Consider the following 15,869-nt stretch of genomic DNA (forward strand, 5'->3'; position numbering starts at 1 on the left):
AAAAAACCAGACCAGTGAGCGCGCGGGCTGGAGTGACCAGGCAGGCAGTCCCTGCGACCGTAGCCCCTACCCCACCGCTGGGTGGCGTGTGTGACCCTCCCCCCACTCCGCCTCGGTCCTTCCAGATACCCCAAAGTAAAGCTGCAAGAAACTGCGTTTCTCTCCCCCCGGCTCGCAAGCTTGGCACCCTTGGGGGCTCGAAGGAGACAGGCGACAGCCTCTGGCCACCCGAAGCCCCTCCGGGCCGCCGCGCTCTCCGGTCGCCGCCGCCCCAACCCCTCTGCCCCCACCCTGGATTTTTTTTTTCTTTCTCCCAAACCTCCAAACAGGAAATAGCTTGAGTCACAATAATACACGGGAGCGGCGGCCGAGGCCACTCGCACCCGCCCATTCCCCAGGCCGCCTCCAGTACTCCGGCTCCGCCAGGCGCCGCCGGCGACGCGCGGGGAGCGCAGGGGACATCGGCCCAGCCGCCGGCGTAGTGTCGGAGGCGCTCAAGCGCCGGCCAGAGCCGCCTTCACCCTGAGCCCGACCCCGACTGCGCGAACTTCGGCCGCCACCAGCTTCCAGGCGAGTACCCTCCTCCCCTCTCCCTTCCGACCACCGAGCGCCCGCGGGCGTCCCGGCACGGCCCTCGGCGAGGCTGGAAGAGAGCCGCCCCCAGCGCCGCAGCCGCACTCCGGCACCGCCGGGACACCTTGCTCGGTCTCGACTTCGGCTGCGGAGGGCTTTGCGGGGGGCTGGGGGCTGCTCCCTGGATTCCTCGTGCGGGCGGAGGTGGAGGGGTAGCGCGAGTAAACGTGAGCTGATGTCAGCCCACGTCCCTGTAGATTCGGCGTATACTTTCTTGGACAGTAACTTTTTTCTCCCCTTTCTGGGGATCCTTAACTGACTTTTGCCTCCCCGCTCCCTCCAGGGGATGACAGTCACGGTTCTCCCGCGGAATCGTCTAGAAGCGGGGCGGCTACAGGTGCCTGCGACCCACTTTCTTTCTCCTACCTGGCCTGGAGTTCTCTCCTCCAAGGGAGAGGAAATGTTTCACTTTCTGTTGAGTTTCTCTTTAACCAGATTAAAAGGGCCTCTGAGTTTGTGTTGGAGCGGTCAACATTCGCAGCGTCCGGAGGAGGCTTTACGCGGGCCGAGGGGGGCGCGGGCTAGTTGAGAGCAGGTGGGGGCTGCCTGCGGAATCTCCGCCGCACACCTGAGAGCCCGGGAGATGCTCGTTAGCCCGCGCAGCCCGGGAGCCCCGAGCTCCCACCTCCGCAGAATTTTGGAGAATTATTTTTCCCCATTTTCTGACCCATTTGTAAGGGAGGGGCCGAGTTCGTCAATGTGCTGGGCGTTGTCATTCTTCAAGGGGTACATTGCAAGGTTCTTCTATAGGGAGCTCGGTCAAAATTGGACATCTTTGTGTTGGAGAAAGGCCACTGAATTCCAGGCATTCTTCGAGGTTGAGAAGGGTGTTTTCAAGACTGTTCTGAAGTCGGCTTGAGGGCTTTCTGCGAAACTACCGCTCTGCCAGTTCTCCTTATCGCCTGTGGCTGCTTTCTAGTCCCGGGGTGGGTGCGTTTTCTTCGTACGCTAGGTGCAGTGAGACCTTCCGACCTGGTTTCTCAGCGCATTTTTACGAAGGTTGTGAATAACCCTCCGCGTTTCCTGGTGAGAGGACCGTGGTTCTAGAGCGGTTGGATTAATAGCGTGGTTGCGTTACTTCAAGCGCTCTGGGGCCTTGTTGCTGTGAGTGAGTCAGGGTCCAGCAACATCGGCAACACCTAGGGGCATGTTGAAATATGGGATTTCAGAGCTACCCTGGCCTGCTCAATCAAGGTCCGCAGGGGATCCTTTGAGTATTATCGCTTAAGAAACACTGGCAGAGAGTTTGTTGGGCTGAAATTTTTTTGTCCAATTTAAAGAAGTAATTTACAGTATATTTCCCAACATTTCCATCCAGTCCTGTATTTGAACCTTCATTTTGCCAGACCAGGACAAACACACTTAACAGCTTTATGGGCCCAGCCCCTCCGCCCCAGGAAGCTAGGCACCTTAAGCAAGATTTGGATATGTGGTTAGTATACTAGCTATGCGTTTTTTGTTTCTAGATGCTTTTATTATTGTGATAAAATACAACATAAATTTTGTCATTTTAATTTTTTTTTCTTCTTCTTTTTTTTCACCACACTCTGTGGCTTCCCGGTTGTTAGTTCCCTGACCAGGGATTGAACCCAGGCCCCAGGCAATGAAAGCACAGAATCCTCACCCACCACCAGGGAATTCCTAACGTTTTTAAGAGGACAATTCAGTGACATTAAGCACTGTCACCTTGTTGTGCAACCATCACTGCTCTCTTTTTCCAGAACTTTTTCCTTGTCCCAAACAGAAACTCTGTACTTAGTAAAGAATACCCTCTTACCCCCTTTTCCCAGCCCCTGAGCTTCTGGCTACTGTTCATGACATTTTCTGTAGGGTACAGAGAAGGTTGAATAGGGATACAGAGTAAAAGTAAAATCATGTTTACAGAATATGGATAAACATTTGGAAATTCCTGGGTTGTTGGCCTGATGGACTTGGCACCGAAACTCCAGGTTTTTAAAATGCATGTGCTTTCTTTGAAGGGAGACAGCCTGAACCTATGAGGCCTTCCTTTCTGGTTTGACTGGAGCACTTCATTTAACTGGCTTTATTTGGGGTGTCCTGTTTATATTGGGCTTAGTTTTTTTGTTTTTTAATAGTGACTCAAACTCATTTTTGAAAGTAGTTGGAATAAACCTTAAGAAAAAGTATTGTTGCTTAGGGTATATATAGGAGGAGATCACAGCAAGACTTCAGAAAGATTTGAAATGATTTTCTAAAAGAGCCCAAACTGTTTCGATTCTGCTTTAATGGTAAGTGAGTCTAATGGTCCAAGGACATTGTTTCTGGTTCTAAAAATGTTTGTATATAATTTAGAAAAGCTTTGTTGTTGTTTTAGTTGAAGTATAGTTGATTTACAATGTTGTATTCGTTTCAGGTATATAGCAAAGTGACTCAGTTACACACATATATTCTTTTTCAGATGTTTTTTTCCATTATAGGTTATTGCAAAATATTGAATATAGTTCACTGTGCTATACAGTAGGTCCTTTTTGTTTATTTTGTACACAGTAGTGTATATCTGTTAATCCCAAACTCATATTTTATAGAAAAGCTTTGTAATAATGAATGTCATCCTCTTGCATCTGCTTAAAATTGTCCAGGTTGCGATTTGAGGACATGCTTTTCAGTGAGAACAGAAATGTGAATTAGCAAACTAATAAAAATAGTTTCATTCATGATCTAACAAAGACAGTGTTATAGATCAAGAATGTGGTTCAGAATACATAAGTGATCAGAGATATTGGGAAGATTTAATACTACATGGTCTAGACTTTGAAACAAATAAAAAGATGAGCCCAAACTGAAATAAATTCCAAAAGAGCAAAGAAATCAACAGCAAAGGATTCTTTCTATGGAACTACAAGACCTCTGATCAGTTAGATTATACTTGGCTTGATTTTAGACGTTAGGATAACTGGTCCAGCTCCCAGGAAAATCAAGTCTTGAACAATCTCCTTTTTGAGACCAGTCAGCAGTGCTACCTCTGCATATCAACCAGATGGTCTCTACTCAGTACCCCAAGCGCTACACAGTGTGGAAGAAAGGGCACAGGGTTCAGGTGCAGAACTGATATTACCCTGACCAACTGACTGAGCAGGAGTAAGCCTCATAAACTCAGAGGCACCATGTCCCTCAATATAAAATTAGGGAGACAGTTGTCTCTCTCTAAGATTATGTAGTAAGGATTCAAAAGGACCTTACTTATAAAAGTGCTTGTAAACTGTAAAGTGATAATAAAAATTTCTTACCTTCATTTGTGAGAAATTTACAGTGCAAAAGAGACAGAAGAAGTCACATACTTGGGGTACCTAACACTTTTTAGTTGACTGAGTTTGTTTGTAATTTTCTTCTAGCTTCGAGGTCATCTTTTTTTTTTTTTTTTTGGCCATGCTGTACAGCTTGTGGGATCTTAGTTCCCCAAGTCAGTGATTGAACCCATACCCTCTGCAGTAGAAGCACAGTATCTTAACCATTGAATCACCAGGGAAGTCCTCCTCGAGGTCATTTTTTAAAAAACAGTTTTATTGAGATGTAATTCATATACCATACAATTCACCAATAAAGAGTACAATTCATTGATATTGAGTATGTTCACGGAGTTGTGCAACCATCACCATAATCAATTTCAGGATATTTTTATTGCCCTAAAAATAGTACTACCCTTTCCACCCCTTAGCTGACCCCTTCTAATCTCCTGCCTCCCCCACTAAATAACCACTAATCTACTTTCTGCCTATAGATTTGCCTATGCTGGACATTCAATATAAATGGAATCATACAATATGTGGCTTTGTATTCTGACTTCTTTCATTTAGCATAATGTTTTCAAATTTTACCTACATTGCCTCATGTATCAGAGCTTTCTTCTTATTGCCAAATAATGTTCTGTTGTCAGTATATACCACATTTTGTTTATCCATTCATCTGTTGATGGACATTTGTGTGGTTTCTACCTTTTGCCTGTTATAAATAATGCTGCTCTGAACATTCATGTTTTTATGTGGACATATGTTTTCATTTTTGGGGGGTACATACCTACAAGTGAAAAACATATGTTAGTTCTATATTTAACATTTTCAGGAACTGCCGGACTGTTTTCCAAAGTGACTGCACCATTTACAATCCCATCAGCAATGTGTGAGAGTTTCAGTTTCTCTAGTTTTTTTTCCTTGGCCATCTTAGTCGGTGTGAAGTAGTTTTGATTCATACTCTTCTGATGGCCAACGATGCTAAACATCTTTTCATGAGCTTGTTTATTAAGCCATTCTTTTTTTTTTTTAATCATTTTCTAAGGAAAACTAGATAGAGGAAGAGGAAAATCGGTTCTGTATCGATTCCGTAGTTTCAGTGGTCTAGGAAAATACTGAAAATGTAAACTGAGTACTTTGCTCTTTTCAAATTTATTTTGGTTTTGACTCATCATTTTATTTGCCTTGAGGCCTAGTACCTGTAGTACCTGATGTTCCAAAGGATTTGAGTGAAGAGTTAATACATAGATTCTTGGAGGTGAAGGGGAGTAAGTAGACAGGGATTTAGTATTCTATATGCTGATACAGTGCCCCCTAAAAAATCATGCACCACTCAAATGTTAATAATGAACCAAAAATAAATGTGCTGATGGTGAACATTTTAAACACTTGAACTAAAATATTGTTTGATAGTCTGTTGGTTAACATCTGTCCATTCTACTTAATATATAAGAATATACAGCTCATATTCATAGATTGTAGCTTTTATTAGGCTCTCTTTTTAAAAATCTTTTAAAATCTTTATTCATTTTTTTGTGGCTGTGTTGGGTTTTTGTTGCTTTGCACATGTTTTCTGTAGTCGCAGCGAGCAGGGGCTATTCTTCGTTGCGGTGTGTGGGCTTCTCTTGTTGCAGAGCAGGCTCCAGGCTTCAGCATTTGCAGCAAAGGGGCTCAGTGGTTGTGGTTCACAGGCTATGGAATCTTACCAGACCAGGGATCAAACCCGTTTTCCCTGCATTAGCAGACTATTGATTTTATTTTCACGTACTCCAAGTGCTGGTGGACGTTTTGGCGTGACTTTGTGCGTTTCCGTTCTTTCTTTCCCAGGCTGCATGGCAATGTGTTTTCTCTATAGCCATGTGGAGAATCATCTTCATGGTCTACAGTTACAAATGGATCATGAATTTTTAAAATACCTGTAGGCATTTTAGAGGCCCACTGTATTGAACTTGGGTTGTATGTTTGGATCTTATATTACTGGTGAATGTAGAGAGCAGTGAGGGAAATAGAAAAATCAGCCAGATTTAGAAAATTACTTCCATTTCCTTATTCCTTAGAATAAAAGCAAATGAAAGTGTGTGGTTCAGTGGTCCTCACACACTGGGCTGTATTTGAATCGCCTGGAAGCTTGATAAAACATACATTGCTGACCACCCCCACCCCAAACTTGGTTCCTGAGTCAGTCTGGAATGGGACCCTGATAATCTGCGTCTCCAGCAAGTACCCAGGTGATACTGATGCTGCTGGTCTGGGGGCCTCACTTAGAGACCCCGTGGATTGGAGGCATTTGGAAATGGACTGGAATAAGAGTGAGGGAAGGGACAAGGCTAGCGGTGGGCTCCTGCCTTCTGTGCGTACAGGAACGTGATAGAGCTGAGGAGGTGGGTGTGACTCAGGAAGGGCATAGACAGGTGCTGGGAACTGGGACATAGGGATTAGTGGGGAGGGGTAGCTGGAAGAGAAGCCTCTGATATGGGGAAGGAGTGGGGAGAGGGTTCTGAGGAGACCAAGGCCACTGAGGACCCCGACTCCATGTAAACAGGGGAGGGAGGACACAGCTCTTCACTGCTTCCAGAAAGGCCAGCGTTAGCAGGTCGTGGGATGGGCTACTTGGGGACAGAGCCAAGTGTGAACTTGCCTTCATAAGCTAAGGGATCCCTGTAGTCCTTCAGGCAAAGTCCTGGAGTCATGACTGGCCCCTCCCCATCTTGACTATTACTGTTAATCATAGGCAACCTAGAATCTGGGGAGCTTGGTAAGCCAGAGCAAGAGTCCTTTGTGCAAGGAGTAGCCATCAAGTTTTAGTTTTCCTCCTCTCACGCCTTTGCCAGCTCAGCTTAATGGCTTAAAAATCTGTGCTACCAGGTGTCTAGTCTCCTTAGCAGAACTTGGCATAAGCGGATTCTGAGAGTGGGTGCTGACAATCCATGTCATGAAGGTCAGGTTCGCTACAGAAAAGAAAGCCAACAAGGGAGGTAGCCCACTGCTGTTGGGTCCTGTGAAGTTAAGCTGTGACCACCTTCCCTGTGGTTTCACAGACTTGAGACTAACATCGAATTTTATTTCATATTTTGCATGAAAGGAATCCTCATTGTATCTGAGGATATAAAGCATTTATCTTGGGCTTTGGAATGAGGCCAAAGCCTGCCACCGAAGTACTCTGTGTTCCCATCTGGGAGCACCTGCCATCAGCAGGGGGAGAGGGTCTGGTATCCATGGGTGTGATCTCCGCCCAGCTCTGCCTGTGGTGTGCTGCTGAGGTCAGAGCTGGACAGCTGCCACCTACATTAGACTCACCTTGGCGTCCTCCACCCCACTCAGCCAGTTGCACAATTTTACATTCCTACTTGGCCCCTGTGGGCCAAGGGTGTGTGATTCCGCTGGTTAATGGTCAGAACTAGACAAGAAGCATTTCTCAGTCTTGCTTCTGGGAGAGATGCTGTTTCAGGATCCCTAAGGTCACCTCCAGTTTCTTTGATTTGCTGAGAGGACTCAGAGTCTCACCACTATGGTTATTACTGTGAGAGTACACAAAGCAAAATCAGTAAATGGAAGAAGCCACTTGGATCAGAATCTGAGGAAACCAGGCACAGGCTTCCAAGCATCCTCTCCTAGGGCAGGCGCATAGGCCATGATTAATTCCAACAGACCACATGTATGAAATGTTGCCAACCAGGGAACTTCATTAGAGACTCAGTGCCCAGGCTTAGTGGGTGTCAGAAGATATGAATTTTGTAGTCAGACCATCTTGGGTTGGAATCATACCTCTAGTACTTATTACCAGTGGGGCCATGAGAGAGTTACCTAGTCATCTGGTGCCTGAGTTTCTTCATCTGAAAACAGAATTTATATCTACCTCTGAAAGTCATTGTGAGAATGCACTAAGATAATGCATTTAAAAAAATTTTTATTTATCTTTGTTTTTGACTGTGCTGGGTCTTCGCTGCTGTGGGCTTTTCTCTGTGGTGCAAAGCAGGGCTTTGCTCTAGTTGCAGTGCTCGGGCTTCTCATTGCAGTGTCTTCTCTTATAGAGCACGGGCTCTAGGGTGCATGGGTTTCAATGTCTGCAACTCCCGGGCTCCAGAGCACAGGCTCAGTAGTTATGGTGCATGGACTTAGCTGCTCCATGGCATGTGGGATTTTCCTGGACCAGGGGTCAAACCCATGTCTTCTGCATTGGCAGGCAGCTTCTTTACCGTTGAGCCACCAGGGACGCCCAGGTAATGCATTTTAAGAGGAGCACTCATCTCAGTGAATGTGGTCACTAAAACATGGTTTAGCCACACATGGGCCAGGGGAAGGGTGTGTTGGCCAGAGTGGGTGGCATCTGCCATACCTGCTGTGTGCAGAGCCCAAGGTCAGAAGACATCTCTAGCCCTGAGCTCATAGGTGCACCTCAGGCTGCCTTCTTGCCAGCTCGTCCTACCTACTGACCTGAGAACATTTTTTGCTGTCTCACTCTTCTGGCTCCTAGGGATACTTTGCCCTCTGCCTCGGATGTCTCAGCTCCTTCCATTAGCCTAAGGAATGTCTGCTCATATTTTTAAGACCTAACTCAAGTACTTTCTCTGTGAAGACTGCCAGGCCAAGCCCCTTGAACAGGCTTATCCACTCTCTCCTGCCTCATCCCTGTCCCGTGGCCACTGTGACCCCTCCTGCAGTGTGCAGGGTCACGGTTACTTGTTGCTCTGCTAGACTTGGTTCTTGAGGGAAGGGATGGTTTCATATTATTTGTATGTACAGCATCACTCAGAATGTTGGATAGGGAGCAGCTCAGGGGTTGTCCAGGGAGTGAATGAATGAATGGAGTGTTGGGCTGGACCTAGAACCCAACAGGAAATGGATACAACGTGCAAAATAGGTATCTTCAGAGCAGCCCCTGACAGTCCAGAGGGGGAGATAGATAGTAAACAGGTATAATTAGAGAAGTGACACAAGGGAAGCAGAGTCTGGCCCAGCTGCAGGTGCAAGGGCAGCAGGAACAAGGAGAAAGGGGTGGTCCAAATGTTGATGCCCTGGGCGGTGTGATATCTGCTGGAGCTTGGGTGGTTGTTGCAGGCTGGAAGAACTGGTCAGGCAGGGAGCCACTCCCGAAGAGCCAGGAATCCTCCAGATGGGGATGGAGAGGTAGATCAAAGGTTACCAACACCTTAGCTGCCAAAGAGCAGGAAATCTAAGTGGAAACTTGGAAGGTTGAAGTGGTCCCAGTGGAAACATGGAAAACTGGGGCTGGGGAAGGGTTGACTGAGGAAGTGGCACCCAGTGACCTGAAAACCTGTCTGGGAACGGATCTCTGATCTTAGGCTTCCGTAACAAGATATCACAGCCTAGGGGTGTTAAGCCACAGACATTTATTACTCACATTTCTGGAGGCTGGAAGCCTGAGATCTGGGTGCTGGCATGGTCCATTTCTGGGTGAGGACCACCTCCCTGGCTTGTAGAAGGTGACCTTCTCACTGTGCGCTCACACAGCCTTTCTTGGGTGCATGCGCATGGAGAGGGAGCCATCTCTGTCTCTTCTTCTTCCTCATCCCATCGTGAAGAACCCACCTTTGTGACATAACATAAACTTAACTTACGTTCCAGCTCCCCATCATGATCACCAACATGCTAAGAATTAGGGCTTTGATTGATGCATTTTAAGAGGATACAAACATTTAGTCCATAATAACCTGGGCCAATAAATATTTGCTGAGTAAATAATAATCATGGCTAGCACTTAGCACTTCAGATGGTTCAGACCCTAAGTGTTTTGCATATATTTTTTAAGTTTAATTTTCACACAACTTTATTAGGTAGGCACCATTATTATCCCCTATTTACAGAGGAGGAAACTGAGGCCCTGGAGAGGTATAGAGACTTGCCCAGGCTACACAACTAATTAAATATGAAGCTGGGACACAAACTGAGGCAGTCTGGTTCTAGAGAGCAGGATTTTAACCATTATACCCTGCTGCCTCTTAGTTAGGAAGTAAACTCTGATGTTATTGGGTAGCTGTCATATGCTGATTCCTCAGGAGAGTTGCTAGCAATACAAAGATGAATATGACATCTTATCTGCCTTCTAGGCCATCACAGAATGCTTAGAGAAACAGCTGTGACTTTTGAAGTCAGTGGAAATGTGTTGAGGCCAACAGAAACTTTGTTTCACCTTTCTTTTGTAACTACTACACAGGACCATTAGCAAAGGTAAGTGTTTCGCTATTTTAGAATATGCTGAAGTGCACAAAATTACATATATTGTGTAGAAAATAGGGGGCTGAGTCATCAAATTAGAACTATTTTTACTAGAGTTTCTAATGTAATGACAATAACTAAATGATGGTAATGCATATCCTAAAATTTATAATACTATCAAGATACAATTTGAGGAAAAGTAGAACCACTTATGTAAAAAAGCTTTTTAACTAAAAATAAACATGGATAATTTAGATATATTTTACAGGAAAATTTAAAACAAAGTGAATTAAAAACCTTGTGGTGTTTCAGAATCTTGACTATTAGGGAAGATCATGTACATACAGAAGCTTAGTAAACCCAGGAGGTAATTCATTTTTTTTGCCTGGATGGGGGTGTTCAGGGAAAAACCCAGTCCATAAGGAGGAGGATAAGGTGGACAGAGATCCCTAGGTGGGAAGCTAGCTTGGTGATGGTTGGGATTGGGGGAGAGTGTTCCTTGGAAGGAAGAGAAGGAAGATTTCTTCTTTTATTTATTTCTTTATATCTTTTGGCTGTGTTGGGTCTTCATTGCTGTCCACGGGCTTTCTCTAATTGTGGCAGGTGGGGGCAACTCTTCATTGCAGTGCTCCAGCTTGTTGCTTGGGCACGTGGGTTCAGTATTTGCAGCTCACAGGCCATAGAAGTCGTGCTCAGTAATTGTGGCATACCAGCTTAGTTGCTTCGAGGCATGTGGCATATTCCTGGATGATCAAACCCATGTCCCCTGCATTGGCAGGCAGATTCCTGTCCACTCCCCCGTGCCACCAGAGACACCCCTTTTAATTTGACTTAATTAATTTACTTTTGGTTGTGTGTTGGTTGCTTTTGTGCGGCCTTTCTCTAGTTGCAGCAACTGGGAGTACTCTTCCTTGTGCTGGTGGGTTTCTTGCTGCAGTCATTTCTCTGGTTCCGCAGCCTGGGCTCGCGGAGCATGGGCTTCAGTAGTGGCAGCATTCAGGCTCAGTAGTTGTGGCACATGGGCTTGGTTGCTCCATGGCATGTGGAATCTTCCTGGACCAGGGATCAAGCTCATATTCCCTGTACTGGCAGGTGGACTCTTATCCACCATGCCACCAGGGAAGTCCAAGAGGATGTCTTCTTGCCACAGACTCCACCTTTGGATCCAGTGGAAATAGCAGATTTGAGAGAGAGGAGGTGAGGGAAGGGGAAAGCCTGCAGCCAAGAGGGGGTTGGAGAGTAGGGCTGAGATATTCTCCTGTCTCAAAGGAAGAGCACTTCTGCCAGGGATCAGGAAGAGATGTGCTGTCTGAGTCCTCAGATGCACGTAGGTTACCCAGGAAGGCACTAGAGCAGAGTAGGAAAGAGCTAGAGCAGAATAGGAAAGAGTCAGACCTGGGCTTGAATGTTGCCTCTGCTACTTAGAAGCCATGAGATCTAGGGCAGTTTTCTCCACTCTGAGCCTTAGTTTTCTCTTTGTAAAGGGGGTCAGTAATACTGCCTTCTCCCTGAATTGCTGTGGTTCGAGCTTCATTGCTTTTATGGTTTTTTGTCTCAAGTCTGCACTCTTCTGTCTTAAGAAGTTTTATCCAGCCTCCCACGCTCTCAAACCAATGACCATAACCTCCTTCTGAAGGAAGAGAATTTGGCTTTGAGAAGAAGACGGAGTCATTGCAGCTTTTCCTCAAGTTCTCCTGCTCCTCATGGTCACAGCTCAGCTTGTCATTTGCTTCGGACCTTCCCTCCTCTTTCTCTGTCTTGACAGATAATAGCCCAACAAGCTGCATTTCTTTCTCATGATGGAGTTGCATCATTTCATTTCCTCTCTCGTGAGTGTTTGTGACTACATTTTCACTAGAGGCTTTCTCATCACTAAGATGACCTATCGGCTCTACTTTCCTGTTCTCTTCTGCAGCATTGGTGAGAATTGATTTTTCTCTCCATCTGGGGTGGTGAGATGCATGCTTGGTTTTGGAATTTTAGTCAGTTCCCTCCTGGATCTTTGTGCCTGGTCATCAACATTGTTGACATGCCCTGATTTGAATTTGTTACCTCATTCTCTTCTCCAAGAGAAGCTTATCTCTTAAAAAACATTTTTTTAAAAAATATAGTTGATTTACAATGTTGCATTTTATATATATATATATATATGCATTATTAATTTGTTTTTTGGTGGGCTGGGTCTTTGTTGCTACACATGGACTTTCTCTAGTTGTGGCGAGTGGGGCTACTCTTCGTTGTGATGCTCAGGCTTCTCTTCAGGGCGCCTTCTCTTGTTGTGGAACACAAGCTCTAAGCACTCAGGCTTCAGTAGCTGTGGTACATGGGCTTAGTTGCTCCATGGCATCTGGGATCTTTCTGAACCAGGGATCAAACCCATGTCCCCTGCATTGGCAGGTGGATTCTTAACCTCTGCACCACCAGGGAAGTCCCAATATATATGCTTCTAAAGATTTTTTTCCATTATAGGTTATTATAAGATATTGAGTATAGTTCCCTGTGCATTACAGTAGGGCCTTGTTGTTTATCTATTTTATACACTGTATAGTAGTGTGTATATGTTAATCCCAAACTCCTAATTTATCCCTCTCTTCCCCCATCTTTCCCCTTTCCTAACCACAATTTTATTTTTTATGTCTGTGGGTAGAAGGTGATCTTGAGTGAGCTTCTCCTAGTCCCACCAGACACTTGATCTGACTTTGCAACACAAGCCCTAGATGCCATCTGGAGATCCCAAGTCTTTCTCAGTTGCTCATAATACTTTTACATGAGATTTAACTTCTTCCTCTTGTATTTCGTTGGGTATAGCTCCCAGAGAACAGATCATTCTCACAGTACCAGATGCTGGCTCATCTTAAACATGGAGCATTTTTCTTTTCCCAGTTGATTTGCTGTAAAGCATACATGCTAGATAAAATCACAGGCTGGATATGTCCAGGCAACCCACTTCTTCTGGTCTTTTGTCTTTTTCATCTCACTTGATGAGAGCTTTTCCTCCCCACCCCACCCCTGCCCCGACTTTAGGCAGCATTACGGATTGAATTGTATCCCCCTCATTCATATGTTGAAATCTTCACCCCTAGCACCTCAAAATTGATCTTATTTGGAAATGAAGACTTAATTGAAGTAATCAAGTAAAATTGAGGTCATTTGGGGTGGGCCCTAAGCTAGTATCATTTGTGTCCTTATAGGAAGAGGAAATTTGGACACAGACACATACTACACAAAGATGATAGACAGACATAGGGAGAAGATGGCCATCTATAAGCCAAGCTCCGCTCCACAACCCTCAGAAAGAACCGATCCTCTCAGCATGTTGAACTTGAACTTCCAGCCTCCTCCAGACTGTGAGATGTAGATTTCTGTTATTATGGCACCAGTCTGTGGTCCTTTATTATGTCAGCTCTCGCAAACTAATACAGTCAGAATAAGAAATTCTGCCTGGAACCCAGAGAGATGTTAACATAGCAGCTGACACGTACACTCTACCGTCTCCCACTGATGTCCCAGGAAAGCAGGATGGGGGATCACATCATCAATTTCTTTTGCCTTGAACTCTGAAGTTTCTCCTGGGTTTGCCCAAAGTACCCCTGTGGGGCAGGATGACACTCCTCCAGGGGCCCCACATTAAGGCTCTGAAGCCAGTTTGACCACAATACTGTGATCACTAAACAGGGCTCTGCTCGGAACCAAACCTGTGTCTGATGGCCAGGCAGGCCACCACTGGAGAGGACTGGGTCCAGACCTAAATCAATGTGGAACTCATTGCTGCCCAGGACTCCTTCTTAACCTTTGATTAATCTTCTCGATGGCCCAGGAGACTCACCCCTATCCTCTGCACATGCCTAAACATAGAATTTGAATTCATTTTGGTTCTACTTTTGATAGATTAAACAGAACATATTTGAGAGGGCAGAAGAAAGAGTAACCTAGCCCTGACTAAGGGGTTCAACTAAAGAGAGCTTTCTGGAAGAAATGAAGACATAGCTGATTAGCAAGGAAAAGAACACATTCATATAACACATATGCTTGACGTTACACATGCTAAGTGCTTTACATGTAAAAACTGATTTAGCATTAAAAAAAAAATTCTCTGTTACTTCTCTTTTTCCCTTCTGCTGCTGCTGCTGCTGCTAAGTCACTTCAGTCGTGTCCAACTCTGTGAGACCCCATAGACGGCAGCCCACCAGGCTCCCCCATCCCTGGGATTCTCCAGGCAAGAACACTGGAGTGGGTTGCCATTTCCTTCTCCAATGCATGAAACTGAAAAGTGAAAGTGAAGTCGCTTGGTCGTGTCCGACTCCCAGCGACCCCATGGACTGCAGCCCACCAGGCTCCTCTGTCCATGGGATTTTCCAGGCAAGAGTACTGGAGTGGGGTGCCATTGCCTTCTCTGTTTTTCCCTTCTAGTTTTATTGAAATATAATTGACATACAGCACTGTGTAAGTTTAAGGTGTACAGCATAATGAATTGACTTATATACATCATTAAATGAGTATCACAATAAGTTTAGTGAACATTCATCATCTCGCATAGATATAAAATTAAAGAAATAGAAAAAAGTTGTGATGAGAACTTTAGAATATCTCAACAACTTTCGTAGAAAACATATAGCAGTGTTAATTATATTTATCATGTTGTACTGTACCTTCCTAGCACTTATTTATAACTGGAAATTTGACCTTTTGACTGCCTCCCCCAACTCCCACCTCTAGTAACCACGTATCTGGTTTCCTTTTCTATAAGTTTGTTTTTGAAGAATAACTTACCTACAGTGCTGTGCTAGTTTCTGGTACACAACATGGTGATTTGGTATTTCTATATATTTCAAAATGATCACCGTGTTATGTCTAGTTATAATGTCACCATAAAAGATATTACACAGTTACTAACTATATTTCCCATACTGTACATTTCATACCCATAAGTCATTTATTTTGCAACTGAAAGTTTGTGCCTCTGATTTAGCTTTTAAAACAGGCCTGTGAGATCAGTGCTATGATTAGCCCCACTTTACAAATAATGAAACTGAGGCATAGAGACATTGAGTGACTTATGCATGATCAGAACAGCTAGTTAGCGGGGGAGCTGGACTTCAGTCATGGGTGGTGAGGCACCCTAATTCATGCTAAGGAAGTTGAGAGCACGTGTCGGCAGATGAGTTGTGAGATTATGTGCACTGCTGTCTCCAGCCAGGGCTTCCCAGGCGGCTCAGTGGTAAAGAATCTGCCTGCCAGTGCAGGAGACGCAGGCGACGTGGGTTTGACCCCTGGGTCAGGAAGAGCCCCTGGAGGAGGAAGTGACAACCCACTCCAGTATTCTTGCCTAGAAAATTCCATGGACAGAGGAGCCTGGAGGGCTACAGTTCATGGGGTTGCAGAGAATCGGATGTGACTTAGCGACTGAGCATGTACACTCTCCAGCCACTGGCCACAGACTGCTAGATCTCCACACTTCACACCTTATGTAGTCCCTACCAAGTTCTGGAGCTTCTGTCCCTCTCCAAAAGTTGCAGAGCAAAGGTGACTAATATCTCCCTAACCCAATGAATGGCCAAGCCCTTCTTGATTTAAACCAGCTCCTGTCAGTGTTCTAAACTCTGTGCAGTGCCATTGTTCATCTGCTCCCAAGCAAGAGATCTGCTAGAATCCTGCAACTCTAGGTTCAGAGTAGAAATGTAACATGAACACAATTTCTTTTCCATTTTCTTTCTTTCTTTTTTTTTTTTTTGCCACACAATGTGGTTTGTGGAATTTTAGTTGCCTGACTAGGGATTGAACCGGGGTCATGGCAATGAAAATGCTGAATCA

At 45.1% G+C, this 15,869-nt stretch overlaps 1 protein-coding gene and 1 long non-coding RNA gene across 2 annotated transcripts in view; one reads left to right on the forward strand and one right to left on the reverse strand.

The window, feature by feature from the left end:
* Positions 1 to 1,832, reverse strand: part of LOC120870460 — a 78,126-nt gene extending 76,294 nt beyond the window's left edge. The window contains exon 1 of the long non-coding RNA XR_005722787.1: positions 1,000 to 1,832. This is a non-coding gene — a long non-coding RNA (uncharacterized LOC120870460). The remainder of the gene's footprint in view (positions 1 to 999) is intronic.
* TJP2 (tight junction protein 2) overlaps positions 297 to 15,869 on the forward strand; it is a 127,174-nt gene continuing 111,601 nt past the window's right edge. Inside the window, exon 1 of the mRNA XM_040249477.1 lies at positions 297 to 570. The gene's annotated coding sequence lies outside the window, so the exon portion shown is untranslated. The remainder of the gene's footprint in view (positions 571 to 15,869) is intronic.

Source organism: Oryx dammah, unplaced genomic scaffold, assembly GCF_014754425.2.
Source record: "Oryx dammah isolate SB20612 unplaced genomic scaffold, SCBI_Odam_1.1 HiC_scaffold_1, whole genome shotgun sequence".
NCBI classification, from domain to species: Eukaryota; Metazoa; Chordata; class Mammalia; order Artiodactyla; family Bovidae; genus Oryx; species Oryx dammah.